Here is a 16471-nt window from a genome sequence, read left to right as displayed (position 1 = left end):
ACTCACAAGATGGCAAAGCTCAGAGCCCCGTTACATGGAGTCAGACTGTGACCAGCTCACACCCAGGGGGAGCAACTCCCCTCCCTTGGTCTCTATGCCAGAGCTCCTATCAGCTCAGTGTCCTTCCCGCAAGAGTCGGCTGCTGAGAGGGTTGCGATGGGGTAAATGAAGGCAGAGGAGGATTGTTCCTCATGGGGATTTTTTGTGTGTCTCTGTGATCCTGCTGGAGGAAGCGTCATTTGAGTTTGTTTCAGTGACTTGGGTTGGGCTGAGGTTGTGACCCTGAGCACAGGGGTTCCTGCACTCTGCTCCTAGCCCCTCAGGGAGTGGACAATGGAGAGGTTTCAGAAAGTGAATAGAAAGTAGCCAAAGAAAGTGTAGCATAAGTGAGAAGAGTAGCACCATCATCACCTCCCTGGTGGTCTAGTGGTTAGGATTTGGCACTTTCACTACCAAGGCCTCAGTTCAATTCCCAGTCAGGGAAAAGTTACTTTAATCCAAAAAACCTTCAGTTATTCTTCACTTGCAATGTAAACAAATCCATGGTCTTTCCCTGATTCCCCCATCTTCCCAGTGTCTCCATGGCAGGGCTGGTGCCAGTGCAGCAAGCAGGTGCCTGGGGTGGCCCATTGAAAGAGGAGGCTTCAGGGGCCATTTGACCCTCTCAGAGGGAAGGAACTTGCTACCAAAAGCAGCAGAGGTAGAGCTGCAGTTGATTGCAGCTTTTTTATTTATTTCTTTTTCCACTTGGGGTGGCAAAAACGCTGGATCTGGTCCTGCTCCAGGGAAGACAATTTGTTAAATCCCAGATGAGTGCAGTTCTATCAGTTCTCAGCCCGAGTCCTTAGGTCTTAATCCTGAGGCTATTGTCCCATCATGGGGCCATTTCCCGCCTCTCTTTCCTAGGGAAGCACAATTTTCCTTGCACAGACACAGGAACAGCAAGATCTTTCTCTGTCCCTTGTGCAAAGCAGGGGGCCAAATTCCATGGAAACAATGGACAAGCAGGGGGCCCTGGGCACATCCAGCCCTGGCCGTGAGATGTTCCCTCCCCTCTTTCTTTATGCCCCTGTTGTTATTTCATGGATTGTCTGGGATGGGGGAAAAGCTGAGTTCACTCCAGGTGGAGGGGAAAAAGGACCCTGAAAATCTCGGGCCCCAACCCCTGCTACCAGGATCACTGAGGTGCTGGGAATCTGCATGGGAAAGGGACGGTGTGAATTGTCAAGGTGGGGAATGAATAACAATCTACAACTAGATCCACCTCATTAACCACTGACACAGGCTAATCCTGCTGCAGATAGAAGGGAAACTGGGAGAAATTCTTTGCTGCTCAGCCATGGAAACAGTAATAAAGGTAATAATTGGAGATATACCAATCTCCTAGAGCTGGAAGGGACCTTGCAAGGTCATCGAGTCCAGCTCCCTTCCTTCAGTAGCAGGACCAATTTTTGCCACAGATCCCTAAGTGGCCTCCTCAAGGATTGAACTCACAACCCTGGGTTTAGCGGGCCAATGCTCAAACCACTGAACTATCCCTCCCCCACAACAGTAACCCAATCGCACCGCAGTGAATGTGCTGGGGAAAGCTGGACTTCGCAGGCAGGTGGCAATAGCAGATCCTAGAAACACGTGGAGCTCCCCACAGCACTGCTGCCACCAGGGTCAGGTGTTGAGCGACTCACAGCGCCCCTCCCGTCCCATTACCTTCCAGCAGGGGGTGGCAGCACCCCCCACCCAATGCAGGGGAGAAGGCTGAGTGCATCGCTGCACCCTGAGTCCAGGGTACCCACTCTCTCTGCCCCACACATAGAATCTGGCCCTGCTGCAAAGTGACCCCTAAGAACCAGCAACCTCCAGGACAGCAGGTTTGGGCCTCAGAGGAGGGAAGGTGTCCCCCATGCTGCTTTTGGGCCACTGGATGCTCTGGAAACAGGAGGGCTCTGAGTGTAACCCAGGGGTCGGCAACCTTTCAGAAGTGCTGTGCCGAGTCTTCATTTATTCACTCTAATTCAAGGTTCCGTGTGCCAGTCATACATATTAATGTTTTTAGAAGGTCCCTTTCTATAAGTCTATAATATATAACTAACTATTGTTGTATGTAAAGTAAATAAGGTTTTTTAAAATGTTTAAGAAGCTTCATTTAAAATTAAATTAAAATGCAGAGCCCCCAAGACTGGTGGCCAGGACCTGGGCTGTGTTAGTGCCACTGAAAATCAGCTCATGTGCCACCTTCAGCACACGTACCATAGGTTGCCTACCCCTGGTGTAACCCATAGCAAGCAAAGACTATTTGGGGATGTAGCTCGGTGGTAGAGCACATACTTTGTATGTATGAGGCCCTGGGTTCAATTCCCAGCATCTCCAGGTTCTTTTCACCCTGCTGCTTTGCTCATGCCCAGAGGGGATGTGGCCTTGCAGGAATTTCAATCCTGCTCAGTGAGGGGTAAGTGCCAATTGCATGGAAGGTCTGGGGGGGTTTCTGCTCCTAAGTCACCTCAGTACATGTAAGATTCCCACCTGCTGTGCTGCTTGGGACAAGGGTAGATGAGAAGGGTGAATCCTCCAGCACTGGAGGGAAAGGTCCCATCTGCACAGACTGAGAGGCCAGGAAACAGAGAGGAGGGAGGTCAGTGATTTACACCCACCAGGGGACACTGTCTTTTTGAGGTGAGTGCAGCTGGCTTGGGATGGTGCTGACGATGGATAGAAAAAAGGCTGGAGTCAATGACAGACGAGACCACAGAAGGGGAAGGGGAATGGCAGCCCCACAGAAGGTCCTGGGTGCTCAGATGCCCCAGTTATTGCACCCTGGCCTGTCACAGAGAGAGAAAAGACCCAGCGGGACCCAGCCCCCCTACACTGATCCCATGGACAAGAACCTGGTTGGGAGTGGGGTGAAGGTTCCCTCTGGGCAAAGGGGAGCTGAAATCCCCCAGTGTCCTGGAATTTAAGCAACGGAAGCTTCAAACCCTGCACGGGTGGGGGCTGAGGTGCATCAGCAGAAGGTTGGGCTGGACAGGGGCGGCAGGTTTGGATAATTTTTGGTGGTGCCCAGAATGGGACCAAGTCCTGCCCCACCCCCCACCCCCACACAGGGCCAGCTTTAGGCTGATTCTCCTGATTCCCCTGAATTGGGCCCCACCCCTAAGAGGGCCCCTGTGCCCAAGCCCTGGTACTGTGTACTGGCAAGAGCTGGTGCGCTGTACCAGGGTGGCCCGGCTTCCCCAGGGGGCAATTTAAAGGGCCTGGGGCTCCCAGCAGGGGCTGGGATAGGGCTGGGGTAGGGCTGCGGGGCTCTGGGGGCTATTTAAAAACTCCAGGGTTCCCATTGCTTCTACCGCCCCGGCCCTTTAAATAGCCCCCAGAGCCCCGCAGCTTCCCCAGGGCTCCCACAGCTATTTACAGGGCCGGGGCGGTGGAAGCAGGGGAGCCCCAGGCCATTTAAATAGCCCCCAAGCCCCGGGTTGCTGCTGCTACCCCGGTGCTGATGGAGGGAGGAGGGGGCACTTACCGTACAGGGTGGGCTGTACCCTCTGTACCTGCACCCCCTGCCTGCAGCCAGCCCCTCACCCCCTGCCCTGCCCGGAGCCAGCCCATCTCCAGCCAGCCCTGCACCCCCTGGCCTGCCTCCAGCCCCTCACCCCCTGCCCTGCCTGCACCAGCCCCTGCCCACAGCCAGCCCATCTCCAGCCAGCCCTGCACCCCCTGCCCTGCCTCCAGCCCCTCACCCCTGCCCTGACTGCAACAGTCCCTGCCTCCAGCTAGCCCCACACCTCCTGCCCACAGCCAGCCCATCTCCAGCCAGCTCCACACCTTCTGCCCTGCCTCCAGCCCCTCACCCCCTGCCCTGCCTGCACCAGCCCCTGCCCACAGCCAGCCCGTCTCCAGCCAGCCCCACACCTCCTGCCCACAGCCAGCCCTTCTCCAGCCAGCCCTGCACCCCCTGCCCTGCCTGCACCAGCCCCTGCCTCCAGCCAGCCCCACACCCCCTGCCCTGCCCACAGCCAGCCCCTGTCTCCAGCCAGCCCTGCACTCCCTGCCCTGCCTGCACCAGCCCCTGCCTCCAGCCAGCCCAACACCCCCTGCCCTGCCCACAGCCAGCCCCTGTCTCCAGCCAGCCCTGCACCTCCTGCTCACAGCCAGCCCCTGCTGCACACCCTGCCTGCACCAGCCCCGCACACCCTGCAGCCAGCCCTGCACCCCGTGCCCTGTCTCCAGCCAACCCCTGTCGTACCCCCTGCGGCCCTGCCTGAAGCCAGCCATCTCCCCACACCCCTCTGCCCGCACCAGCCCTACACCACCGGCCCTGCAACTCCTGCCCTGCCTGCAGCCAGCCCCGCACCTCCTGCCCTGTCTCCAGCCAACCCCTGCTGCACCCCCCTGCCTAAAGCCAGCCAGTCCCGCACACCCCGTGTGACGAAGTGGGACTGTTCGTACTGGGGGCTGGGTACAGATCCTAAGTATCTAGCAGCAAAAGGCCATGCAGCCAAATGCCTGAAGTGCTGTCTCCTAGCAACGGATGGCCCGGCCCCTCCCTGCAAAGGTGCATCTAAAGGTGTTGGAGACAAAGGGGTCAGGTGACCTCCTGGCCCGGGAAAGAAGCGGAGGAGAAAGGAGGGGCCGGAGGGGGTTGGGCAGACTGGAGTTGGCTGGGGAACAGAGGGGAAGCAGAGAGAGAGGGCTCTGATCCCCAATGGGGGTTATGGGGCCCCAAGATGGACTTAACAGGCGGGGATCCGGTTATCTGTGCCTGCAAGACCTGTGTTGAACTGTGTTCCTGTCGTCTAAATAAACCTTCTGCTTTACTGGCTGGCTGAGAGTCCTGATGAATCGGCAGGGAGCCCGGGGGTGCAGGGCCTGACTCCCCTACACTCCGTGACAACTGGTGGTAGCGGTGGGATCGACTGCACCCCGTGGACGGCGCTTCCTGCAGTAAGTGACTGGGGCGCAGTAAAATGAAGGGGCGATTAACCCCTGGGAGAGTGTGACCAGAGAGAAGGACTTTGCAGTAACAGGGTCCCCCGGGGGATCACAGCGAGCGATCCCAGGGGCGGAGGAGGCTGCAGCTCGACCCTGGCAGAGAGGTGGTGACCTGAAGGACTGGCACACTAGGGGACCCCCTGGAACCTGTGGGGAGCAGCGAGCACCCCGGCCTGCGAGCGGCCTGCAGGAAGATGTATGCCCAGCAGCGCAAGTGCGACCTGGTGGGGCTGAGCCAGCGGAGAGGGCTGCACAGTGGGAAGCTCACCAAGGCCCAGCTGATCGCCCAGCTGGAGGACGCAGATTGTGTGAATGAACCGATCCCTGTCTCTGAGGGAAGCAGCTGGGCAGATGCAGCGCAGGCACCAGTGTCTGTCCCCGCTGGGAGTGGTCAGCCGGCCGCTGAGGGCTTCCCGAGACCTCCCACCCCTAGGCCTAGGGGGAGGGGAGGGAGGAGCCCAGCTACCGAGGGCACCGTGACCCCCCCGGCCAGCAGGGGATCGGCCCGGCGAAGCTCACCCCCCAGCCGGGGATCATCCCGGCGACGCTTGGCCTCCGTGGAGCGCAGGCGGCTGGACTTGGAGAGAGAGATACAACTGAGAGAGCTGGAGGATCGTAAGGAACAGAGGGAACATGAGGAGAGACAGAGGGAGCGTGAGGAGAGACAAAGCCAGCGTGAGCTGGAGGAGAAGCAGAAGCAGCATGAATACGAGGAGCGGGAGAAGGAGAAACAACGTAAACATGAGCTGGAACTGGCCCAGCTGAACAACCGTAAGGCCCTGGCTACGGTGAGTGAGGGGGGACCCAAGCCTACAAAGAGCTTTGATAAAAGCTTCCTGGCCCAGCGTAAGGAGGGGGAGGACATAGACACCTTCCTGACGGCCTTTGAGAATGCCTGCGCGCTGCACCGGGTTGACCCTGCAGACAGGATCCAGTTTCTCACCCCCTTACTGGACTCCACCGCCGTGGAGGTGTACAGCCGAATGAAAGGCGCGGAGGCAGGGGACTACAACCTGTTCAAAGAGGCCCTGCTCCGCGAGTTTGGGCTGACCCCGGAGATGTACCGGAAGAGGTTCCGGAGTCAACATAAGACCCGGGAGGTCACATACCTCCAACTGGTCAACCGGGCGCAGGGATATGCCCGCAAGTGGACGGCTGGGGCCCAAACTAAAGAGGACCTGCTTGACCTATTCATAATGGAGCACCTGTATGAGCAGTGCCCGTCGGACCTGAGGCTGTGGTTGATGGACCAGAAGCCAGAGAACCCGCAGCATGCAGGCCAGCTGGCCGACCAATACATGGACAGTCGGGCAAGGGATAATAGGGAGGCGTCTCGAAGGAGCAGGTCTGCCTCGACGCAGAGAGAGAGTCACCCTGGGACCTCCCAGAAGGGGCCGAGGGAGAGCCCCCACCAAAGGGAAACATCCGGCGTCAGGTCCAGCCGTCCCACTCGAGGGGACCCACGAGACATGGGCTGCTATCACTGTGGCCAACAAGGCCACATACGGGCCCAGTGCCCCAAGCTCCGGGACAAACTGAGCAGACCAACCCCACACCGGGTCAACTTGGTAGAGACCCAGCCGGATGAGGGGCAGCGTTCACAGGAAAGGGGGGCTGGCCGCGTACCGCCTGCGAAGAAGGGAGGGGGGCCCCGGGTCGGCCCCTCCGAGGGGCTGGATGCTCCCTGCCCTGAGTTTTGTGTTTACAGGATGGGCACGGGGCTACCCCTCCGGAAAGAGTGCCTTGTTCCCCTGGAGGTAGACGGGAGGGAGGTCACTGGGTACTGGGACACGGGCGCAGAGGTGACGCTGGCCCGGCCCGAGGTGGTGGACCCAGATCGGATGGTGCCCAACACCTACCTGACCCTGAGGGGTGTGATCGGGACCCCATTCAAGGTACCTGTGGCGAGGGTACACCTAAAGTGGGGGGACAAGGAGGGCCCCAAGGACGTGGGGGTGCACCCCCATTTGCCCACGGAGGTGTTAATGGGGGGGGGATCTCGAGGACTGGCCAAGTAACACCCGGGGTGCCCTGGCCGTGAACTGTAGTCAGAGTCGACGCAGGGCTCTGCACCCTGACACCGGGGAAGGTACTCTGCCCGAGGCGCAGGACCCTGACCCGGTGGGGAGGGAACGCCCAGGGACAGGGCTTAGAGAGGCTGTGGCCTCAGACCCAGCCGGGGAGAGAGAGCAGATCCCCGTCCCTGCCCCCGCGGCTGAGTACCAGGCCGCGGTGCGGGAAGACCCCTCCTTGCGGAGGATAGGGGACCTGGCCAACCTCGGGGGGGGACAGACCATGGGACGAGGTGGCCGGAAAAGGTTCCTGTGGGAGAAGGGGTTCCTGTACCGAGAATGGGCTCCCCCAGGGAAGATGGAGTCAGGGGGGATCAGGAGGCAGGCCCATGACATTCCCCCCTCAGGGCACCAGGGAGCCTGGCATACCCAGCAGAGGCTGCTACAGAACTATTACTGGCCTGGGGTCTTTGCCCATGTCCGGCAGCACTGCCGCTCCTGTGACTTCTGCCAGAGGGCGAGGAAGGCCCGGGACAGGGGGAAGATGGCGGTAAAACCCGGGCCCCGCCCCGAGGAGCCTGTCCAGAGCGGGGCCAGGGTCAGAAGGGGGGCTCTGAACTGAGAGAGCCCAAATCACAGCCCCCCAGACTGGAACGTGGGGAGAAGGCCCCAGCCCAGCGTGCACCCCAGGGGTACTGGGGTGGGGAAAGGGCGCGGGCGGCATAAGGTTGTAGGTGGGTCCGAACTTCCCCGGGTCACTGGCTGGAGTGACCCCGCTCAGTTCAGTCTCGGAGGGGGGAGAGGTGTAATGGAGTAGGAAGCACAGACTGTCTGTGTGGGGGAGGGGAGAGCCAGAGGTTTAGGTGAGATGCAGGAATTCACACTGTGAGCTGAGCTGGGCCTGGGGGAGGGGAGGTGACACCTCTGGCCAGGGCAGACACAAAGGAAAGAGGCGGAGGAGAGAGGAGGGGCCGAGGGGGTTAGGCAGTTTGGAGTTGGCTGGAGAACAGAGGAGAGGCAGAGAGACCGGGCTCTGATCCCCGAGGGGGGCTGGGAGGCCCCCCAAGATGGACCAAAAAGGGGGGGGATCCTGTTATCTGTGCCTGCAAGACCTGTGTTGGACTGTGTTCCTGTCATCTAAATAAACCTTCTGCTTTACTGGCTGGCTGAGAGTCCTGGTGAATCGGCAGGGAGGCCGGGGGTGCAGGGCCTGACTCCCCCACACTCCGTGACAGAGGGCTGAGTGTATCTCTGCACCCTGAACCCAGGGCACCCACTCTCTCTGCCCCACACATCGAATCTGGCCCTGCAGCAGAGTGACCCCTAAGAACCAGCAACTTCCAGGACAGCAGATTTGGCCTCAGAGCAGGGAATGTGTCCCTCATGCTGCTTTTAGGCCACTTGGTGCTCTGGAAACAGGAGGGCTCTAAGTGTAACCTATAGCACAAATGGGCCATCTGGGGATGTAGCTCAGTTGTAGAGCACATGCTTTGCATGTATGAGGTCCTGGGTTCAATCCCCAGCATCTCTAGGTTCTTTTCACCCTGCTGCTTTGCTCATGCCCTGCAGGCGTTTCAATCCTGCTCAGTGAGGGGCTAGTGCCAATTGCATGGAAGGTCGGGGGGGGGTTCTGCTCCTAAGACTCCTCTGCACATTTAAGATTCCTACCTGCTGTGCTGCTTGGGACAAGGGTAGATGAGAAGGGAGAATCCTCCAGCACTGGAGGAAAAGGTCCCATCTGCACAGACTGAGAGGCAAAGACTAGACTCATATCTTGTCTGGGCCCAATCTTTTCACCTGCTATAGCCCTTGTTCCAGCTCAGGTGGTAGCTGGGGATGTCTCATGACTGCAGCCATGTTTGTTCAGTTCCACCCCCTTGTACAGCTTTGGTACAAGGCAGGAATCTTTTGTCTCTCTCCTGGGGAAAAGCCCCAGGTTTAAGATGGATTCCTGTACCAGGTGACATGGCCACATGTCCTGTGAGACCCCCCCAAGCCTTCATTCTTCCTGGCCTGACTCACAGATGGTGCAGGACAGAGCCATCTACAGTCAATTGTCCTGGTTAATGGGAGCCATCAAGAGTCCAAACCACTGTTAATGACCCACACTTCGCATCATTACAACAGGACCTCAGCGTTATAGTTCATATTTCTAATTTCAGATCCAAGAATGATCGGTTCATACAATAGGATGAACACACACCGTAGATTATAAGCTTTGTAATGATACCTTACAAGAGACCTTTTGCATGAAGAATAGTCCAGTCACTTTATATTCACACTCATTAGCATATTTTCATAAAATCCTATGGAGTGCAAGGTCACAGCAGGGAAAGGGTTTTCCTGCGGCACCTGGGAGCAGTTGAGTTTCATGTTCAGGCTGTGGTATGAGTTCCTCCAGGTTTCTCGTACGCACATAGGGACCTTAGCGGGTGCTGTCGATACAGGAATGGCCCAGACATGATAATGTGATGGGAATTGCATTTTCCATTTTTATTTCTGTATTTCCAATGACATTTCTGTTTGTGATTTCGTTTTGTTTTGTACAACTGTGTTTTCTCCTGGATTTGATATTTAACTAAAAAAAGAATAAGGTCTCAAGGCATCAGATGAAGGAGCAGGCTGGGGCTAGGACAGCTAAGAGAGCAAGAGTAGCAGGTTTCCTGCCCTCATTTTTCTTGACTAATTTCTCTTCTACACGAAATTTGCCATTTTTAAAATGTGAGCCTGGCTAGCTCAGCTGGCAGAGCATCAGACTTTTAATCTGAGGGTCCAGGGTTCAAGTCTCTGGTTGGACAAAGAAACACTTTCCCCCTGTGACTTCCCCAAAGAGTTTCAATAGGACTCTGCTTGACTTTAGTTTTTCCTTTTCAGGACATGGCCTTTCCTAGGAAGGGCCCTGTACTGCCTGGGACTGAAGGTGCTACTGCCTCACCTGTCCACTGGCCTCACAGTCTGGAGGAAGAAAGGCCTCTGGGCCTGCAGCAAAGTGCTGGGTGCTGACTTCTTGAGCAAATGCACGGCTGGCCAGAGAGGCATGTTCCCACTGAGTCCTCCCTGCCAGAAAAAATTGTCCCCACAGACAGGGGCGGCTCCAGGCCCCAGCACACCAAGCGCATGCTTGGGACAGCAAGCCGCGGGGGGTGCTCTGCCGGTCGCCGTGAGGGTGGCAGGCAGGCTGCCTTCGGCGGACCTCCCACAGGCAAGCTGCCGAAGGTAACCTGCCTGCTGTGCTTGGGGCGGCAAAATGCCTAGAGCTGCCCCTCCCCACAGAGTCCTCCCTGCTGGAAGTCTACAGTAATCAACAGGTGCTCTGCTGGCCCCATGGTGTGAGGGCCAGCACTCAAGACTTTGAATACTGCAATCTGAGTTGAAGTCTCAGTGGAATCTGAGAACAATTCCTGTGCCACAAACCCTGCTGGGTCCTCCAAGGCTCTGTCTTGCTTTCTCAAAGGCCATGAAAGCCACTACAAAAGGGTTTTTTTCTCCTGCTGATAATAGCTCACCTTAACTGATCACGCTCGTTATAGTGTGTATGGCAACACCCATTTTTTCATGTTCTCTGTGTGTGTGTGTGGATATATATATATATATATATATATATATATATATATCTATATCTATCTTTCTGCTGTATTTTCCACTGCATGCATCCGATGAAGTTGGTTTTAGCCCAGGAAAGCTTATGCTCAAATAAATTTGTTAGGTTCTAAGGTGCCACAAGTACTCCTTGTTCTTTTTGCAGATAAATTAATGGAGGTTAAGTCCACGAATGGCTATTAGCCAGGATGGGTAAGGAATGGTGTCCCTAGCCTGTTTGTCAGAGGGTGGAGATGGATGGCAGGAGAGAGATCACTTGCTCATTACCTGTTAGGTTCAGTCCCTCTGGGGCACCTGGCATTGGCCACTGTTGGCAGATAGGATGTGAGGTTGGATGGACCTTTGGTCTGACCCAATATGGCCATTCTTATGGTCTTATGAAGGGAGGAGAAGAAGACTGGGGCAGAGTTTCTGTAATGTAGTGGTTATCATGTTTGCCTAATATGCCCAAGATCCCTGGTTCAAAACCAGGCAAAAACATGTGGGCTTAATTTTCCCAGCTCCTCTTGGCCTGTCCCTACTGTTGTAGGAGGAGCAGTGATTTCTATGCTCAGAAGGTCTGTTATGCTTCCCCTGCTCCCACTTTTGTCTCCTCTCCCTCTCTGAATGCCTGTGAAGTGGCTTTCCCCCTCCCGCTCCCTCCTGGAATGCTCATGGGATGAATGTTCTGGCTGAAGAGCAGAAGAGCTCCCAGGTAGACAAGGTGCCTGGGACTCTAATTAGGCAGCGCTCACACACCCAGAGCATGGACACTGCCCAAGGTGGAGTGTGACCAACCAGATGCAGCCAAGTCATCTCTAGTCGCAGGCCATTAGGTGCAGGTCCTTAAAAGGGGAAGGGGCCCTGTGCTCAGGAGAGCACTCACAAGCTTGTACCTCCAGTAAATGCCCTTTGCCCGGACCGCCTGGCCAGTGGTTCTCTGCGTTGTATTTCATTGTGCCTCAGGAAGACTTACCTTCATCACACCATCCATAGCTGCGCTGTGGGACACTTACCTTGCAGAATCCTGACATCTCCAGTGCTGTGCCAGTCCTGGGAGTGTGTCACCCCGCCCCCTCTTCTTTTGAGCTTAGCTATCAATATAATAAACGTGCTGCTTTCTGCCAAACTCTGGTGGGTCATTAGTGCTCCCTACGCTGACTAGCTGGCCCAATTTTGGGTATCACCTGCAATAACCCCAACCCCTGCAGGACAGAGGGTAGTGAAATGACCTGAGAAAAAGCCTTGGCATCAGCAGGGGAAAGCTAGAGGATCTTGGCCAGTCACCTTTTGAAGCCTTGTGGCTTGGTCGCCTCTGCCCTTGGAGGTTGGCCTATGGCGGCCGGCTCTTCTGTGTGACTTGCCAAAGGAGGAAGTGAGGTGGGAATCGGGCAAAAGAGGAAAGTCGAGCTGAGGAAGGCAGGGCAGAAGCTAAGCGCCTCAGTGCAGCTAAGTGGGGTTAGTAGAGCACCACCAGTCATTCTGCAAAGCCTGGGGAGGTGCGGTTGGCTGCTGGGAGGTAGAATCCTGTGCTTGCCTCTTGGCTTCCCAGGGATGGCTACTTGCATCCCAGGAGAAGACGGATGGTTCTGGGTGAAAGGAAGACAAGCAAAGCTCTGGGAAGAAATTTGGGTGCGTGGTGCTGGCTCTGCGCTGGGGGAGGGGGTTGGGGTACAGGCGGGGTGGCGCTTACCCCGGGCACTGCAGCTCTCAAAGTGACTGGTACACACAACCCTCTGGCAGCAGCTCCTAGGTGGGTGGGGTCAGGGGGTCTCCGTGTGCCGCTGCCTGCAGGCGCTGCCCCCAGAGCTTCCATTGGCTGCAGTTCCTGGCCAATGGGAGCTGCGGAGTTGGTACTCGGGGCAGGGGTAGTGAATGGAGACACTCCCCCCACCCCAGGGGATGTTGGGACATGCCGGCCATTTCTGGGAGTGGCACGGAGGGACGGAGGCAGAGTGGGCAGGGAGCCACCTCAGTGCTGCTGGCACATCTCTGCACACTCATGGGGGGAGGGGAACAGAGGGCCTCCATGCGCTCCATTCCCGGGTCTATTACAGGAGTGGGTGGGTGGGGTCTTTTGGCCTGCAAGGTGCAGCAGGTCGGACTAGATGATCACATTGGTCCCTTCTGACCTTAAAGGCTCTGAGTCTAAACGGGAGAGGGAAGTAAAGGAAAAAAAAATAAAAAATAAACCAAACATTGTAATACCAGGATGACTCCACCTGCTCATTGTATAGTCCTGCCCCTTTCTTCCTCCACTGGGTGTTGAATGACCTGCAGGACATTGATTCTCTCGTTCCATTGCTAAACTGATACAATGTGACTGAAATTAAACCCATTCCCAGCAGAGAAAACATCACATCCCTGCATTGGCTGGGACTCAAACCCAGGTCAACTGCTTGGAAAGGAGCTACGCTCACCACTATACCACCAACGCATCTGGCAAAAACACCACTTATGCTTGCCCAATGAGGCTAGACCAGAATTGAGGCGTTTTACTGCCTGTTAAAATGTACTGGAGTCTCATCACTAAAAAAAAAAAAACTACCACTATCTTCACGTGGATTTGAACCATCAGCCTCTCAATTAGGTCACCAAAGTGGTTAACCACAGACACAGGTAACTACCCTACTTCCCAAGCTTGTCTATGAAGCACCTACAGGGGTACACCTGGCTAGTGAGGGAGGCGCACGGCTGGGGTTATGAGTTCAGGCCTCACCCAAAGCATCGGTTTTCATTAGCCATGGAGCTTCCCCCACTCACTTTGTCTAATTCACATGGAAAGTGCCATACCAGGGTGATGAGAGCAAATTCTAAACTCTGAAATGCGGAGGTGGCCCATAGATTGGGATAAGGGGTTTGAAAGAGAAAAAGCTCTAAGGATATAAAACCGGGCAGGTACGGTACAACGCCTCAACAGGGAGCCGTTGGCGGGAGGGGGTTTCACTTCCTCTGTTCAATGTCCTGAGAGGTATTTTAAGATGAAGATAACACCATGGCTAACAGCTGACTGGCACGTCCTGGGTTAAAGAAAGGAAGGGACTTGGGTTAATAGTCGGAAGATTTGTGTTACCGTCACTGTCTGACCCCCTTTCAGTGCAGAGGTTTGTACTTTGCTGGGTGGAACGCACAGACTCCTGGAGAGCAGGGACAGCTGTTTCCATGGCAGAGAGCCTGGCACTTAGGAGACTTTCTTGACTTGCTGTTTTGAAGCAATTCAATAAAATAACGGTGGAGCTACAATATCCAGTCCAAAATTTCAGCCCCCCCTCCCCGTGCAAAAATGCTATTTGAGGTTCTAAACAGGAGACTTCCGGCGCTAGGACACCTGACCAGAGAGCTCAGTGGGGGGTGTAAGAGCTGCTGAGTCTGAGGGTCCTGGGCTAAATCCACTTGCAGGTGGAAGTGTTTTGATTTACTTGATGGATAATGAGCACCCAGCTACCAGGGGAGAAGCCCTGCCAACCTGCTGCCACTCCAGCTGCTGCCCTGGGGGGGGGGAGCCCCAGGGGGCCTGCTGCTGCTCCGGCCACCCCAGGAGTGGTGCCAGGGGCCACCGAGCTGCGGCTGCTCCTGCTGCCCATGGAACCACAGGAGGGAGATGATTTTTTGACAATGACGGATGCCTCGTCCTAAAGGCCTTTGTCTGCCCCCTTCTAGTGACTGTTTGGCACAGGAATGCAGCCCTCACTCGTGGGTCTCTCCTGGGGAAATAATGTTTCTGTGCAAAACACCAAAGCTTTTGACAGAAAGGAAGAAAAGGAAATGGCCACACGATGGGATGAGGACATAAGGAATGAAACACAAGATGCTTCTCCCATGTGCATTGACTTTGAACTTTGTTGTTTGCGGTGTTGTTGTATCCATCAGGGGTGGCTCTAGCCATTTTGCCACCCCAAGCACGGTGGCACGCCGCGGGGGGCGCTATGCTGGTCGCCGGTCTCGCGGCTCTGGTGGACCTCCCACAGACGTGCCTGTGGAGGGTCCGCTGGTCCCGCGGCTTTGGTGGAGCATCTGCAGGCACATCTGCGGGAGGTCCATCGGAGCTGCCTGCCGCCCTCCCGGCGACCGGCAGAGCGCCCCCCGTGGCATGCTGCCCCAAGCATGCGCTTGGTGTGCTGGGGCCTGGAGCCACCCCTGGTATCCATGTTGGCAGGAGCGGCTCTAGGATTTCCGCTGCCCGAAGCAGGGCGGCACGCCGCGGGGGGCACTCTGGTGGTCGCTCGTCCAGCGGCTCCGGTGGACCTCCCGCAGACGTGCCTGCGGATGCTCCACCAAAGCCGCGGGACCAGCGGACCCTCCGCAGGCACGTCTGCGGGAGGTCCACCGGAGCCGCCTGCCGCCCTCCCACGGCACGCTGCCCCAAGCTCGCGCTTGGCGTGCTGGGGTCTGGAGGCAGCCCTGCATGTTGGTCCCAAGACATGAGACACAATGAGGAGGGGGTCACATAATATCTTTTAAAGGACCAAGGAAGTATTATTTACTCCTCCTCATAACACAAGAACTAGGAGGGGTCACCAAATGAAATGAATAAGCTGCAGGTTTGAAATGAACACACTTCCCTCAATCTGCTGGCAATGCTTCTACTAATGCAGCCCAATCTGCTGTTAGCCTTCTTGGCAATAAGGGGACTGTTGACTCATATCCAGCTTCTCATCCACTGTAATCCCCAGGTCCTTTTCTGAAGAACTGCTGCTTAGCCAGTCGGCCCCCAGGCTGTAGCAGTGCAGGGGATTCTTCCTTCCTAAGTGCAGGACTCTGCACTTCTCCTTGTTGAACCTCCTCAGATTTCTTTTGGCCCAATCCTCCAATTTGTCTAGGTCTCTCTGGACCCAAACCCTGTCCTCCAGCGCCTGGATTCTTTACATGCTTTCACAGAGTGAAGAGCACATGTTCCATGATTTCATATGGCAGTTTTATGCTATACGGAGCTTTCCCTGTGTGAATTTGACAGGTGAATCAACATAGAGACATATTGTGACCCTTCTCAGGGAGCTGAGGGCTGTGAGTTTCCTTGATGCCACCTTCCACTAGGAAGAGGGAGTTTTGCATTTGGCAGCTGGATGTTAGTGACCAAACTCACCCAGCCCGTCAGGCACTCAAGGACCCTCCTCTGAGCTACAGCAGCCACCATAACCCTTGAGTTCCTTCAATGTGTCCCCCTCTGGGGTCCAGCCCGGATCACCAGATACTCAGAAGCAGCAAAGAATCCTGTGGCACCTTATAGACTAACAGACGTTTTGCAGCATGAGCTTTCGTGGGTGAATACCCACTTCTTCGGATGCAAGTTGTGGAAATTTCCAGGGGCAGGTATATATAAGCAAGCAAGAAGCAAGCTAGAGATAACGAGGAAAGCAATGGTATATCCCAGGTTACTAGTTTTACTGTGGACCACTGCAACTGTATCTCACACAGCACTTGAGTATAGTTATCAAACAAGCAGAAATTTATTTAACAACCGATAGAGATTTAAACCAACAAATGTGAGTGCTGGAAACCAACTGTTACCAACTAAACAAAATCAAAAAATGCAACCTACACTTTTTAATAGTTACCTTTCCTATCTAAGTAGATTCTCACCTCACACTTCAGTCAATTTCACTGATTGCTAGTCCCTAGGAGCCACGGCCCTGCCTTTCATGAAGCACCACTGGTCATTAGGAATCTCCTTGGTGAATGGACCCAGAGTGTTTTTCTCCACCCTGCTATGAACTGAATCAGTCTTTTGTCTTTATTCACAGAAAGGACGATCTCATTCTCATATTGTCCTTGTCACTTCCACAGGGTTTCGATGTCTATAATTTGTCTTTGATGGTTTTCCATTGGCTTTTCTGGGTTGGTGCAAAGGCTGGCAATGGAGCAATACATCACATAACTGGCTAGCAAGGAACAGGTGC

The 16471-nt window shown here is 55.6% G+C and overlaps 2 non-coding genes across 2 annotated transcripts; both read left to right on the top strand.

The window, feature by feature from the left end:
* The first annotated feature begins 2295 nt into the window (after positions 1 to 2295).
* TRNAT-UGU lies at positions 2296 to 2367 on the top strand. Its single transcript has one exon. It is a non-coding gene; the product is annotated as a tRNA-Thr (tRNA).
* Positions 2368 to 8454: 6087 nt separating this feature from the next.
* TRNAA-UGC lies at positions 8455 to 8526 on the top strand. Its single transcript has one exon. It is a non-coding gene; the product is annotated as a tRNA-Ala (tRNA).
* The last annotated feature ends 7945 nt before the right edge of the window (positions 8527 to 16471 follow it).

This window comes from Mauremys mutica, unplaced genomic scaffold, assembly GCF_020497125.1.
Source record: "Mauremys mutica isolate MM-2020 ecotype Southern unplaced genomic scaffold, ASM2049712v1 001417F_np12_obj, whole genome shotgun sequence".
NCBI lineage: Eukaryota > Metazoa > Chordata > Testudines > Geoemydidae > Mauremys > Mauremys mutica.
Note: the sequence above shows the minus strand (reverse complement) of the source record. Positions and strands in the feature narration are given on the sequence as shown.